We start from the raw sequence: 16,543 nt of genomic DNA, 5'->3' as shown, positions 1-16,543 counted from the left end.
CTGCTACTACTGCTACTACTCGATTCTTGAGGCAGAATGAAGCTCTTCGAGGCTCACAGCTCTTTTAAAACCTTTCCCAACTACTTTGGTTTTCGAGCCGCCACAACCGCCTCCCTCTACTTTAAATTAGATTTCCATTTTATTTAACATATATATAGTGTGATGATTTTCTAATATAGGACCAAGCATTCTATTCATCATCAATATACGTTTCTTGAGTAATACTCGTGATATAACTTTATTCAATTCAGCAATACGTCTTTGGAAACGTTCGTGATCTCGTGCTATTTGCTCCCAAATACCTTTTCTAGAGTCTTTTTCTTCGTATGGAAGATGATGTATTTTAACATTCTTCGCAAACCATACATGCTTAGAAGAGGAGTGAGATCTCCTGTTGTCTCTTATAGCTGGCATGGCTAAGCTTCTACTATTACTACTACTTCTTCTTCTTACCAATGCTTCGAACAGAATGGTATTCCTATTAACATCTTATCGATATTTTAGAATATAACCCCACTACTTCGCTTTTCGAGCCGCCGAAATCCCCCCCCCCTCTCTTTCTTATTTTTTATTAGGGAATGGTGAGAGCCCCAACCATCGCTCTCACCTGTGAGGTGCTTCCACTACTAACATTGCTTATGAGACCTTTACACTAAGTCGAAACTCAGCAGAAAGAACGCATAAGGAATTACTTCAACCTCTCCAAAAAAAGGATTTGAAGGAATAATTAAATTTGGATTAAAGAGATAATTAAAATTTTAAATATAAATTTATTTACTATTTATACATTTACATATTATGCTAGATTAATTTTTAAATTCAAAATTCGAGCCTTCTTGATGGTAAATAAACAACTCCTTTCTTTCCACGGTCTCGAATAATTTTTTCAGCATAGCTTCATCTTTTTCTAATGCTAAGCTTACTCGCTTAGGTAAAAATACTTCAAATTCATCGTCTACTGTTATCACTACGCTAAATCCATAACGAGTATTAAGCCATCTTAATCTCGTTATCATGTAGGTGCAGTTATTCTCTAATTGCGTCATTGTTTTTCTTGGTAAAAATGCTGATTTGGCTATTCTATTAATTGATGAAAAGTTCATTCTACAATAACAAAAAATCAATCAATAATTAATACTACTAGGATATATAGTTAGAGAGCTACTAGTATACAAGAAACTTACTTTTAAGAGAAAATTTAGAAGTCTAATAGGAGAACTAGGAAGAGAGACTGCTGTTGCTTCAACCTACTGCTGAATAACTGCGCCGGACTGAGTTGTGTTCTCCGTTTTGTACCATGCGTCCCCTCTCGGAGAACTCGAGCCGCCGTAATTTCCCTCTCTTTTCGCCTTATCCCCACTTGAGTAACTTCTCATATGATTCCATTGCCGATACTCCTCAGACTTCAGTCGCCATGTTTGCCGTTGTCCCCCACTCTACCGTTGTCCCCACTCTCTCACTATTCTATCCTTAGTCTTTTCCTAACTGAGCCTTCTTCCTCCCCACTATTACTACTCTGTTCTGAGCGACTTCTGTCGGAGGTTGGAAGAAGCTTACAACTTTCTTTCATACTACTCTGTTCTGAGAGACTTCTGTCGGAGGTTAGAGGAAGCTTACAACTTTCTTGAGGATTTTCTTCCATTTCTATGATCTTTCTTTTCCTGCGTTCTTCCGCACTCTTGATTTTAAGCTTTGACGTTTCAATAGTTTTGTAATGACCCCATGGAAGTGTATCAGGATTTTTATCGAATATACATCGTTTATCATCATATGGACTTAGTGCTACTTTCGGCACTCTTTCTGTTCTTACTTGATGTAATACACTTCGTATATTACATTGCTCACGCCTAATAATTTCTAAATCCAATAAACAGTTTCGAAAATCTTCATGATCTATTGTTTTTATGACAGTATGTGTTTTTACGCCTTTTGCTTTCTTTATTGCTTGATGGTTTTCTATTAGTATACTATACATTTTACTTCGAAGTCCAATGAATTCTCTCATAATATTACCATTGCATTCATCTTTCATAATACCGAGAACCTTTTTATTAACTAACGGCATATTAAACTGATTATTTTCTGAGTAATCTGATGTATCAAATTTATTGATATCTTCTTTCATTATTTCATATATATCAACATCTTTAAATTCATATACGAGGCTATCTGTATCAGTATAAAGTAATTTTGCTTTATGAGGTAGTCTTTCTTTTATGTAGCCATAGTGGAAGTCATATACTAATGTTTTTGAGAGATCTAGCACACAAAGTCCAATATATATTGGTTTTTTAATACTAATAGACGTCCATGATAACTGTATTGCTACTAAATTTTCATCAAAGATTGAACTACTATGAAAGTTGGGTTGGGCGATCCGTGCTTCTGCTCCATATCTACCACTCCATGTACTAATTAATTTAACGTCTTTTCGTTTCCTTTCATCCTCCATAGTCTTTCCGTATACTGCATTAATCATGAGTTTATAGAATAACTTTTCAAATTCATTTCTAGCTTGTTTTCTTTTTTCTGTATTCAAATCTACATAAGTTTTAAGCCAAGGCTTTTGATTAAACTGAAGTGCTCTGTGTATTTGTTTTATTTTGAGTCCGTATTTAATAGCCTGCTTAAAATTTTTATATGGTAATGATTGCGTCATTGCCCATCCATATAAATTGTTAACGTCAAAGTACATCAAAGTCTTGCTAGGTTCTTTTTCATTATATTCTGAGCCCATATATCGATTATTAGCTTTTGAGTATCTATTACAGCATTGACTAATACCTCCTCGAATGCCTTTTTGGATGAATAAAACCATGTCTATATCGGTTAAAAGTTCTAGCTCAATTTTTGTACACTTTAACATAGCATCCCATGTTAATCCAGGAGTAGTATAATAGTGTGCCGGGTCGAGTTGATACGCGTCCATACACGTTTTACGAAAATTTTCAAAAATATCGGCCAAGAGTAATACGTCAGTTTTTAAATATAAATCAGAATACTGTCCTAAATCAATGATGTCAAATGCATTCCACACTTTTTGAGCATGCTCATAGTCAGCTTCAGAGATGTTGCTATCTATCAATTGACTATGAAAATCTTCGATAGGTGGTAATTGAGTCTGTTTTAATCTTTCAAAACTGTTAACATACTCATATGGAAAAACGCCTTTTCTCTTCAATAATTCTATTTGTGTTTTTGTATATTTATCTATCTTGAATTCATGCTCTACGATATTTAGTTTGGTTAAGTATGAAGACAGTTTTTCGAGAGATGATGGCATAAAACGAAACGAATCAATAAATCGAAAATTTATAGTACTACCGTCCACATGTTTTGTGAAAGCTATATATCTTTCCTTGTTTTCAGCTAAAACAGTCACATTTCCCTCAAGATCAGAGCTAGTAGCTATTTCTTTTATTATAAAATGAGAATCATATCCAGTAAGGTTATGGAAGACAACTGGTATAAAATAAGGATTCTTATAATTTAAATTACAGGATGCGTGAGCAGCACCTCTAAATCGACCCGTCAAATGACAATGATCTCTGACTCTTGTTTCATCAGGTTGAAAATATTTTCTACAAATATGACACATTTTGCTCATCTTGAAATCCATTTGATTACGCCATGAAAGATTCATTTCTATTGCATTCTTATATATTTGATTCATTTCATCTAACAAAATCTGAAATTGTTTGATAATCCATTGTGCGGGTGATTGTTCTTCATTCAGTTTTTTTCTATATATCTTAAAGACTGATTTGGAATCATCATAACTACATTTTATATAAAGCCCCACACTAAAGGCTTCATGGTCTTGGAAGGATCGTCCGTTATTTACTGGTTTCAATAAGCACTCTAAATCAGCATAGATAATAAACGGAACCATTTCTTTTCGATCATAATGATTAAATTTCAGAAGAGGAAAATTAGGTAGATTAACTCTATATTTATTTAATTTTGAACAATCAGTCTCATGAATATTCAATTTTTCTTTATTATTAAAATAGTGGAGACAGCGTTCACAGAGATAAATTTGTGCAGTATGTTTCGTTACTTGACTTCTAACAAGAGCAGATAAGTTTTTAATCCATACATAGTGGAATTTTAATTTGAAATTATCACTGTTATTTGATCTATTAGATTTTTCTGTTTCATTCTCATCAATATAATCGCTTTGTAGTAACAAAAGATTTACATGCTTATCTTGTTTTAAAGTTGATATATAATATGGTGAGACTTCAAATTTCAAACCGTATTTTTTTAGTATGTATAGATTTATTGAAATACTATTTAATTTTTCAAATTTAGGAATATTCTTTACCTCAACAGGAAAGTTTATATCATCGAATTTCAATTCATTCGCAAAGGGCATATAATTTTGAACTCTTTCGCTATGAAATCTAGCTAGATGAAGACAGGCAAGCACAGCCCATTTAAAACATTCATTATCTGTATTTTGAACGTTGATAATTGCTTTTTTATCTGCTATTTGTTTTGGTAGTTGAATATACGAGCCAGGTTTGAAAGGATTAAATTTATTTATATTAACGGTAATACCGATGATAGTTTTTAATGTCCAACCGGAATCTTTTTCTTGGAATTCTTCTAAATTTTTAAGTATAACATCTTCAATATTTTCTGTAAACCATAATTTAAGATCTGTCGTTTTATAAATAGAAACATTTTCGGTGTTGAAATACTTTATTTGAATGTCCTCTACATTATCTTTTATTACGGTAAATTGAGCTGACATTTCTATATTTATTTTTAGAGCATTATGAATTGAAAGATATTTTGGTATTTGTAGTTGTAATAATTTATTTGCTGCTTTTAAGAATGACTTTATATCTCTATGTTCTTGATTGGCTATGAATGCAGTAATGATACGTTTTTCAAATGCTGAATTTATTTCACGCCAAATAACTTCATCCCCTTCAATTTGGCTTGGAATGACTCGTAATGAATTAACATTTCCTCCGACTTTTATGAAATTATTTAAATTAATTTCGATTGAATTTAAATGAGTAGCGCATGTTTGACAACTCTGTCGTATTGCTCTACTTAAGTTAGGCCGTAACATATATTCTTCAAGAGAATGCAAAGCGGTAATTATTATATTTTTCCATCTAATAAAATCATCCTTATTAGCGTCTGAGTTGTAATAGGCTTTCCATAAATCGCGTACTGTATTTTCAAAATAAGCAATAGAAGCCATTGTAATGAAAATGCACGTAGGTCAACTAGTAATACTACTACTACTACTAGTACTACTACTACTACTACTACTACTACTACTACTGCTTGTCACTGCTAAGAAAGCTAGTGAAGCGGGCTGTCTCGAAAGACTGCGCTCTTTTCCCATCGAGCACGGCTTTTAAGCACTATGCTGGCGCTGAAAGCAGCGGTTTCGGCGCTGTAGGTTGAAGAGGGAGTAGTCAGACAAAAGGTAGGAGGTGGGTGGGTGGGTGGTGGCTGCGCCTAGCAAGCTAGAGACGCTACCCCCTCTCCGAGGGCCCACACTCAGCTAGCATAAGCTTACTAAGCACCCTACTATCGAAGGAGAGCGAGAGAGAGAGAGAGAACGGCATCCACACTATACGGCGTACGCGTCTAGCAAGCTAGGGACGCTACCCCCTCTCCGAGGGCCCACACTCAGCCAGCATAAGCGCCCTACTATCGAAGGAGAGTGAGAGAGAGGGATAGAGAGAGAGAGAGAGAGAACAGCATCCTCACTATACGGCGTACGCGCTTAGCAAGCTAGAGACGCTACCCCCTCTCCAAGGGTCCACACACAGCTAGTATAAGCACCCTACTATCGAAGGAGAGCGAGAGAGAGAGAGAGAAAGAGAAAACAGCATCCGCACTATTACCGACTTCTACAGCATCCTACCTTAACAACCTCTGTGGGTGGGTGGGTGAAGCGCCCTACTATCGAAGGAGAGTGAGAGAGAGGGATAGAGAGAGAGAGAGAGAGAGAGAGAGAGAGAGAGAGAGAGTGAAAACAGCATCCTCACTATACGGCGTACGCGCCTAGCAAGCTAGAGACGCTACCCCCTCTCCGAGGGTCCTTCACTCAGCCAGCATAAGCATATAGTTTACCAAACACCTTACCGACTTCTACAGCATCCTACCTTAACAACCTCTGTGGGTGGGTGGGCGGGTGGGTGAAGCGTCCTACTATCGAAGGAGAGCGAGAGAGAGGTATAGAGAGAGAGAGAGAGAGAGAGAGAGAGAGAGAGAGAGAGAGAGTGAAAACAGCATCCTCACTATACGGCGTACGCGCCTAGCAAGCTAGAGACGCTACCCCCTCTCCGAGGGTCCTTCACTCAGCCAGCATAAGCATATAGTTTATCAAACACCCTACCAACTTCTACAGCATCCTACCTTAACAACCTCTGTGGGTGGGTGGGCGGGTGGGTGAAGCGTCCTACTATCGAAGGAGAGCGAGAGAAAGGGATAGAGAGAGAGAGAGAGAGAGAGAGAGAGAGAGTGAAAACAGCATCCTCACTATACGGCGTACGCGTCTAGCAAGCTAGAGACGCTACCCCCTCTCCGAGGGTCCTTCACTCAGCCAGCATAAGCATATAGTTTACCAAACACCCTACCGACTTCTACAGCATCCTACCTTAACAACCTCTGTGGGTGGGTTGGTGGGTGGGTGGGTTGGTGGGTGGGTGGGTGAAGCGTCCTACTATCGAAGGAGGAGGGGGGGGGGGGGGGAGACTGGCCCCCTCGAAGGGCCCACTGGCACGCCGGAGGTGTCGAACGAACATCAAATGCAACACTCGGCATGGGGTCTCACCTTATCGCGATTAAAAGGTGTCACTACCTTCACACCTTCATCGGGCGGCTCCTTTCTGTCCCAGAACATACACGTATCCTTATACATTGGCGGCGCGCGCGAGGTGTCAAACCAACATCAAATGCCCCTTAACACTCAGCATGGGGCCCACTGGCACGCGGAAGGTGTCAAAGGTACATCAAATCCCTTTTAGGCACTCACCATGGGGTCTGACCATTAATTAAAAGGTGTCACTACCTTCACACCTTCATCGGGCGGCTCCTTTGTGTCCCAGAACATACACGTATCCTAATACATTGGCGGCATCCTTTGTCGGCTCCTTTGTGTCCCAGAACATACATTGCTTATCTACTGCGCTCGCTTACTCTCTAACCGCGACGCGTCAATCTCTCTCTCTCTTTTTCTTGCCGCAGCCGCTCTCGCTTTCAATTGGCCCCCAATGAAGAAGCCCTGCTCAGATATTGGCCCGATCAGAAATAAAGCGGTGCGATCAGTTCGTAATTTCCACCATGCTCGCCAGGGCAACAGCGAAGAAGCAAGCTGCGAGAGAGAGAACGAGCCAGCTAGAGCTGGCCACTCCAGCCAGGGCCCCGTCACAATACCGTTATCAAGATGACTTCACGTAAGCCCCCGCTTGTTTTAAAATAATGGAATACATGGTGTTACTTGATTAATAACATTTCAGTATAATAAAAAAATCCAATGAACAGTACTCTACTTTTTATTTTTTGACCTAACTAGCAATTATTTTAATTTTTTTTTACGATGGCATGAAAAAGTTATTAAATTGGTTAATCCATACCGTGAACATTATTTCAGTTAATTTTTCATCCAAATCGAAAAGTTGTTCTTGTTTGATACATCTGATTAGTATTTTGTCGTCTTTAGAAAGAATTTCATTGTTATATCACTTGTTAAATGACAATCTACATTTCGTTTTTTTAATCTGGAAAATATTATGGAAGCATCTAAATCACATAATTTTTCCGGTAGAATCGGTTGCCGTGATTCAAAAATAATAACTTTCTGGGTAACTTGTTTAAATAAATTTTTATCAACAATTGCAAATGGCAAAAGAAAAAACACGGGTAACTTTTTTTTTCGATATGCTATGAATGGCGTAGTTAGTTTGACGCTATCTTTTCCAATTTCGGCTTGGGCCTTAATGGGTTAATTAGATTTACCATTCGTCGAGACAACAAGTTTTGAAGGAATTTTGAACTGTTATTTGTAACAGTTCAAAATTAACCTTCGGTCTGGTGAGGTTGATTTCGAGCTTGAAGTGTCAAGAATAAATATTCACATTATTATACCAGAACGAAATCTATTGCACTTAATATATTTGTTGACCTAGAAGTCAACAAAGGTGGTTAGAACCTACCTTAATGATTTCTTTATGATGTTTTGATTAAAATTTTTTATGTTTACATTATGAAGTTGGCGGAGGTCTCAAACGAATACACGGTCTCAATCATCACATCCAACATTCAGTAATTAATTTTTCTAATCTATTATTTAATAGGAAAATTATATGCGAATAGTCTCATAATTTATTAATTAATTCGTTATCAATTATAATACATTGTAAAGTTAATATATTGTATTATTGGTAAAATTATACAAAAAAATTTTTTATGCTAAAAGATTGTAATGCTATGTTAACATAGATTACATCATTGAAGAGAGATGTCATTTAATATATTTTAGCAAAGGTAATTTTATTTTTCAATAATTTATAGCCATAAAAAAAATAATGGCCACTTTATAAAAGTCACATAGAGTGATGTTACGGTAAATTACGCTCTGTTATAGGTACTTCTCAGCATCCCATTGTATGATAAAGAAATAAATCGGGTATTCCGAATCTCGTCATGATTCTCTCGAGTAATTCCTTAAGAATCGTTTTCACGTTCGTTTTCCTGACTGGGGGTGACTCCATCGATAGAACCAATATAAGAATACGAGAATATAATTATATTTGTTCAGAAATGCAGCGTTTCTCTTTTACCATATTGTATTAGTAATTAGTAAAGGAGAAAGTGCTGTGTGGTCGACGAGCACTAATCTCTGAAACCTAATCGCGAGACAACCTCGGCAAAAAGGGTACAGTTGTGGCACATATTGTCAGTGTGGTGCACACGTGTCGAGCAGATGCAACACTCTGCGATGGCAAGCTGATAACGTCTGGCGCGGCACGACTGACCCAAACACCCGAAACTTTCCCTTAATTTTCTTGGAAACAAAGGAGAGAACTCGTTATCGTTTTCTGACTGGGTGCACCGAGTCAGTCTGTCGATAGACAGCGAGAGAGTCGCTTCGCAATCCTGTTTGGTGAAGTGTTAACTCAGTCTCTTCTCTTGTTTCATCATAGTTACGTTCCTTTTGATCAGGGGCAGTACGTTAATACTGCGTGTGAGTGTTTAACGAGTGTGTAGTACAAGCCCGTGAAGCGTTGGACTCAGCCCTACGCGGCTGTAGTGGGTCTCGCCCTAGTGCGTCCCCGAGAGCGTTACCTCCACGCGGCCGTTGTGCCCAAATTTCTACGTTTTCGAGACGTCGAGGTCGCCTTAGGTGGTCACCATAGTGGTGCGCTCTTCTACATTCGCTGCGGCATCATAGAATCTGCGCACATCATCCGAGAGCTCTCTGCGTTTCGTCAATGTGTGTGTGTAAGTGTGTTACGCTGTGTGTATTTGTATCAAGGTTCGCAATTAATTATATTATAGTTGGTTCATATATATATTGTATTAAAGTTCGCCTTGGGCTTTTTCTCTACTTACGACTAGGGTTTTTTTACGCCCTTGACGAGCGTCAGCGTTGTCCATTTATCATACGTTAAAATAAATTGTTAAATATAATAGAATTTGAAGTACCTTTGTCAATTTATTGCACTAATCCCACTTCCTTCTCTATACTAATATTTCGCGAACTCTCAGCGGATTTAACTAAGTAAAATTTAAAAACAATATTTATGACTATAATTAAGGTGTTACATCTCACGTAAGGGCCGCAAATTGACAAGAATTAATCAAACGCGACTGTCTCTTTTCGGTCAACACGTAAGCGCTTTACCACGGGTGTGAGACTCAAACTCCCAGAAAATAGCTTTATAATATTTATTGATCAAATTACAGAAGGTGCGTAGCGTCACAAAGTAGAATACAGAGTGTCTGTTACAATTGTTTTGCGTCATCTTTTATAGCATAAAATACATAAAAACTAATCATTAAAGGGTTAATCGCAGAAGGGGTAAGTGCGTCACCGAGATTAAAGTCAGCTATTAAATAAATATTGCTTTTAATTACGGGAACACCCCTTCCATAAAAAAATTCAAATTTTACCGCTATAAAATAGTCTAACTCGTCCTCGACGTAACACATCTGCCCCTGAAGACTAGCGACACAGGGCATTCGCAAGTTGCACCTGCCTATTTGAAATTTCGTACATCAAGATAATATACTTATACTTATCCTTTGCACATAAGGAAGTTACAATAAACACTACTACTAAACACAAAGTGATTTTACACATACGAGGTCTGTCCGGATAGTATCGGGCCTACGTTAATATCATCGCGCCATAGTGTTCGAGCGACCTCTACCGGACAGAAACGTCCATAGTAAAGCCTCACAAATCTATTGGTTACTTACTGACACCTGCCGGACGTATAGTTAATGCGCAGCGTATCTTTGTTTACAGTGCCTTTTTCGCATTGGTCGGAATTTGATATTGTCAAAAATGACTGAAAAACAAGATCAACGAATTTGCATCAAATTTTGCTTTCAACTCGGAAAAACGAGTTCGGAAACTATTGAAATGATGCAAAAACCTTCGGAAGCGAACATGAAGCAATGCAAAGCAACAGCAAGCAAAAACAATTATGAGCAAAACACGAATAAAAGAGTGGTATAAACGGTTCAATGATGGTCGCACTTCTGTCGATTCTCGTTCCGGCCGACCTTCGACGTCAAAAACCGCAGATAATATTGAGCGGGTGCGACTTGCAATCGAACAAGATTGTCGTATGACTGTGAAAGAACTAGAAGAAAACCCTAAGATACCAAAAACTATCATTTCAGAAATTTTAACCGAAAATTTAGGAATGAAACGCGTGTGTGCGAAATTCATCCCAAAATTGCTCACAACAGAGCAGAAGAACATTCGCTTAGAAATCGCTCTCGACAATCTGGAAATGGTCAATAATGATGATAATGTGCTTAGAAAAGTTATTACAGGTGATGAATCATGGGTTTATGGTTATGATCCTGAAACAAAACAACAATCTTCACAGTGGAAGTATTCTGAATCGCCATGACCGAAAAAAGCACGTCAAAGTCGGAGCAATGTAAAGTCAATGTTGATTGTTTTTTTCGATTGTGAAGGTGTTGTACGTCACGAATATGCACCAACAGGTCAGACAATCAATAAAGAATACTACGTTCAAATTTTGAAACATTTTCTAATGACTTCCGAAGTTCTGCAAAGGGGCACTCCAAAATTTGTATCAACACGTCCTTACACTGTTTGCTTAAATGTAACGCCGTGCAGTAACGACAATTACGTACTGCTAATAATGGTACTTGACACACTGCACAATATCCAAACGTAAGGCGGTTATTTGTATCTATCTATACAGACTACCATAATCTATCTTAAACAGATGCTGAATGAAGATATCAGTACTTTCACTCACGGTTTGAAATAGCAAATTTTTACTCCTGAATAAATTATCTTTTGGTACTGTAAGATATTCAGGATATTGAAACATCTCATTACTGTCTCTTAATGTAAAACGTTTGCCTCTGGCTTGTTGTTGTGTCACTGTGAGTCCTGGTATTACTGGACCTAGCAGTGAATATCCCATCTTCATTACACTTTCCTTGCATATTTCTTGAAATTCTGATGAGTTATTATATATTATTTCCCCGATTAATTCATCGATGTTGGTTGGCTGGAAAGTCCACACTTTGTATCCGTATTCACTTGCTGTTTTGTTTAACCAGCGGCAAGCTCCCCAACGATAAATATGGAACGGTTCGGGTGTCCAACAGTAGTTTTCACTTGTTTCGAACAGTTCTAGAGGGTTTAGTTGCATAACACCTTCCTTGTTATAGAGAAAACCGTGGCAAAAACCTCTTTCACTTATGAGTTTGATGGAAACACACTCAGCGTACATTTTTCACTGGATTATATTAATTGCTTGCTCTGTTGTTTTCTATAGACTAACTAATTTCCTCTTACTCTATTCGTTTTAATAGTGATTTTTTCTAATTTCCTACTTCTTTCTTTATACTTTTATGTTCCTGGATGATTACCATTTTACAATCCATGACCTACTCTAGTGATACTAGGAAAGCTCTATTACCCACACCCGGCCTAATCCTACGGATAACGTAACCCCGCAAAGCTAAATATTTCATATGAATGCTAAAACTGCAACTAGCCGGCTGACTCCCCCAATAACAGATATACATATTTATGCTTTGATATTAATTGATTCTGAGCTTTCAATTCTTATTTGTTCTGACGAGTCTTCCTTTAGTTCTTCATCCTGGGTTGATTCTAATAGAGTTGGTAACATAATTTCATAGTCATGAACCTTTTTAGGAGGTATGCGGGGTATCTCGTAAAAGGGTGGCCCGTTAAAATCGTATCTAAATCCGGTATCTAATTTCGATATTGGTATATATGTTTCGCTCACTTTGTTTTTTGTTGACATAGCGATATACTATTAACATAATTTTTTTTTACAAGGAGTTGCGGAATCCTTTTTGCGGATTCCCCTTAGTCTTTCTGACTGAGGGATTATGTGGGACTCCGAGTGGCATCCCAAGCCGAAGCAAGCTATCGTATAAGCCATTCCAGAAGTCAGATCCCAGTATCGACCCCTGTGCCACCCCAGCGGTGACCTATCTCGTTACTTGTCCTTCGATCGTCTCGTACGTTATCCACCTGTTTGTTAGGTAACCCTCCACAACCCGAAGCAGGTATGGCTGGATCCCGAAGTTGCTTTTCAGCGCCTCCAAGATATCCTTCCACCTGGCCGAATTAAAAGCATTCCTAATGTCGAGTGTCGCCATCAACACTATAGGTCGCGCAGCGTGGGAGTGTCTGTCTAGTTCCAGGAAAGAATCGACCACCTTTTGGATCGCTCCAATCGTCGATCGACCCCTCCTGAAACCGAAATGCAAATCTGATAAACCTCCTCCAGTCTGTATCGCATCCATCAGTCTCGGTCTCAGTAGTTGTTCAAAGAGTTTACCAGTCGTGTCAAGTAAACTCAACGGTCGGTAAGCCGAAGGCGTGCCAGGATCGCCCCTACCTTTTGGGATAAGAACGAGCCTTGCCACCTTCCACCGGTTGCTGAACGTTCCTGTTGTCAAACACGTGTTGTACAGGTCGAGGAGTATCTCCGGCCGTAGACGAGCCACAAGCCGGAGGATCTCGGATGGTATTTCGTCCGGTCCCGGTGCTTTACCCGTCTTCATCGCATTCGTTGCTCTGATGAGCTTCTCAGCGGCAAAAGCGGGGGGCATTTGTGCGTCCACGTCACCCATCACGTTTGTCCTAATCGGGTGCATCGGAAACAATCCGTCAACAATCCGTCGTGCTATTTCGGCATCTTTAAGTTTCGGTGAGACTCGGGCCCCTAGTTTCCCGGTCACAATCTTGTAGCTGGTTTCTCAGGGATCCTCGTTCACCTCCTCACAGAGCTTCCTCCAGCATCGCGTCTTGCTGTCCCATATTGCTTTCGTCAGCGTCTTCCATGCTGTTTTGTATATGGCTTAGAGGTTTTCCCTTTCGGGTCCACCCCCTGCCCTTGTCATTCGTCGCCGATTTGTCAGGCATATCCTGCGTAACTCGGCTATTTCGTTCGTCCACCAATATTGTGGTTGTCTTTGTTGTATCTGTCGACGTTTCGACATTGTGCCTCTGCACAAGCTGTCTATTAATTTGGCTGTCTCGTCTGTCAGTCTTTCCGTTCTTTGCCGGCCCGTCAGTTCTGGGGGAATTCTCTCCCCTGGAGCCGGTGCAGCCATTAAATCTTTCAAAAATTTTTATTCGTCTCGTTCCCGTCCGACCCACCACTTCAAAGACGATGTATTGGTGATCGCTGGCTGTGTAGTCTTCGATCACCCGCCATCCTCTCAGCCGTGGCAGAATTCTGTCCGATGTCATCGTGACGTCGGGGATAGAGTCACCAACACCTGGCCGTCTATACGTCGGCGTATGTCCTGTATTTACTACTACTAGATCGAGTCTTGCGGCCATTTCCAGCAGTAGTCGTCCTCGTCGATTCGTTTCGTTCATTCCCCACTCGGTTGCCCTCGCGTTAAAATCCCCCGCAACAATGAAATCCCCGAGCAGGTCCCTGATCCCGTCTTCTAGGAGTGCCACCTTCCTTTCGAACTCCATCGCGGTGTAGTTGGGTGTCAGGTAGACGCTGAGATACTATAAATGACAGCGCCAACTGTGACCCAGACGTAGTCGTCCCCGACACCGCGATTGGAGACTCTAGATTGGGTGCCGCCCCGTACCCAGATAGCAGTGATCTTTGTCTCGTTTGTACTATTAACATAATTAGAGAGCTTATAATTAAATATAAAATTGCAATGCTGGTATAAATAAGGTTCCAAGTTGACAAGTTCATTGTTTTTGATTCTACTTTTGTTGTTAGGGTATTGATCGGTTTTATATCAATTTTAGTTCTACTATCTACCCGCTGGTCTATATTTAAAAGGGTTAGTCGTAAAGGCGGAATAATTAGATTTTTTATTACTTTATTGCCGGTTGCACCTCTATATATTTTTCGGTCGACCCATATGTCAGAAGACCTTGGGAGTTCAATTATGCCAGAAGAAAGCTTCGAAATAGATATCAATTGGTTAGTGCATTTAATTTTTAGTGAATCATATTCTCCCGTGGAAAATAACCAGAGATGACTGCTAGCAGTTTTGATTAGGAAATAATTTTCATCTTGACTTATATTACATTCATATAAAGTTTTGATTTTTGGCTTTATTAGCATGTTGAACTCACAAGATGCTTTGGTATTTTCTATTAATTCAACACTACACATTCTATAATATTTTACGATGTTACATAATTGAAAGGCCGTTTCACTCATAAAGAAATATGAATTATTAGTTTCTGATACAACAATGTAATCATTCCGCGGTTCAATGTATGCAGCGATTAACTTGTTTGTCTCAGATTGTTGAAAAACTGGAAAAACATCATTTTGAACACGACAAACTGTTCGGATCTATGAACGGTAGTACTGTTTCTACAATTAGTATTTTTTTATACATCATAAAATGTAATTGTGCTATGTCACCAATATTTGCTGTATTAATACTATCAGGTTTAACAATGGATTTTAAAAGTGATCACACGTAACGACCACGAATTGACGAGAATTACTCAAACGCGATTGTGTCTTTTCGGTCAACGCGTTTGCGCTTTTCCACGGGTACGAGACTCAAAGGAAAGCAGGGCGGAAACGTATCTAAAGTACCGAGTGAAAAAGTAATAATTAAATAATTTACCTCCAGTTTAACTGATCCAGAAACTCGTACCTCAGAAGCCAGAGATATAACGTAGATTAGGTATAACTCTCAAATAATTTATTATAGAAATAGATTAGTTAATCCTAGAAGGGGTAAGTGCGTTACCGAGATTAAAGTCAGCTATTAAATGACTATTGCTTTTAATTACGGGAACTCCCCTTCCATAAAAAAATTTAAATTTTACCGCTATAAAATAGTCTGATTCGTCCCCGACGGAACAAAGGCTTGAGAATTATGTGCCATTTAGTATATTTTCACTAATTAGTATAGAGTAAAAAATTCTATGAATACTATGATTTAATAGATTAATTAATATAAATAATAATTTATTTCATCTGAATCTAATAATTTTTACTTACCATAAACCATAAATGCTCAGAAACAGTCATTGTTTCAACGAATAGATCATCTTGATGCATGAATCCACTATTTGTTCTCATATAAAATTCATCAATAATTGATCCATCTGCCCTTATATCACCTTGTATAGTGAGGTTTTCTAGAACGTAATAAATAGTTTGATTATATATCTAAATTAAATTTTATAAATGACGTAAGTCTATGTCATTTAATAGGGTCTATGATTCGTCCTAAAAAAATTATTTGAATTGATCTACATATTCTAACAAAAAATCAAAACCTTCCAGACTTAAAAACCACCCAAATAAACTCATTCGTGATCTCCTCATGACGATCATCACAAAAATGATCTCAAAAAATAAATTGTAACGGGGTAGACACCGTTTAATTATTTTTATTCGCGCGATTTTCTTGAAAGGGCGAATGTAATCATTTATGCTCAAAACGCAATCCGGAGAGCATGGGGAGACAGGCGTCAGTCAACCCGTAAATCTAATTAACCTACAAGAAAGTGAGTGGAAGCAATATGAAATAATACAGTCAAGAGTATTCGTTAATGACTCGAACAAAACCTTTTATTATCTATTATATGCTACATCAGATCGGCCCGCGTGTTTGTTTACTTCGGCGCTCGCACAACGACAACATGCAGTGTCGGACCGCTCGCTGCTCTTTGTTAGAAGACATGCACGCTCGAGATGTCGGAAAATTAATAGTTATTCGGGCTATTGTACCGCGACCACGAATATAAGCTGACCAGCTTACCTTAATATCACAGGCGTATCAAGCGGGCGGTGGAGAGTCG

This window comes from Phymastichus coffea, unplaced genomic scaffold (assembly GCF_024137745.1).
Source record: "Phymastichus coffea isolate CEN01 unplaced genomic scaffold, Cenicafe_Pcof_1.1 PCOF00022, whole genome shotgun sequence".
NCBI classification, from domain to species: Eukaryota; Metazoa; Arthropoda; class Insecta; order Hymenoptera; family Eulophidae; genus Phymastichus; species Phymastichus coffea.
This window is presented reverse-complemented; position numbering follows the sequence as displayed.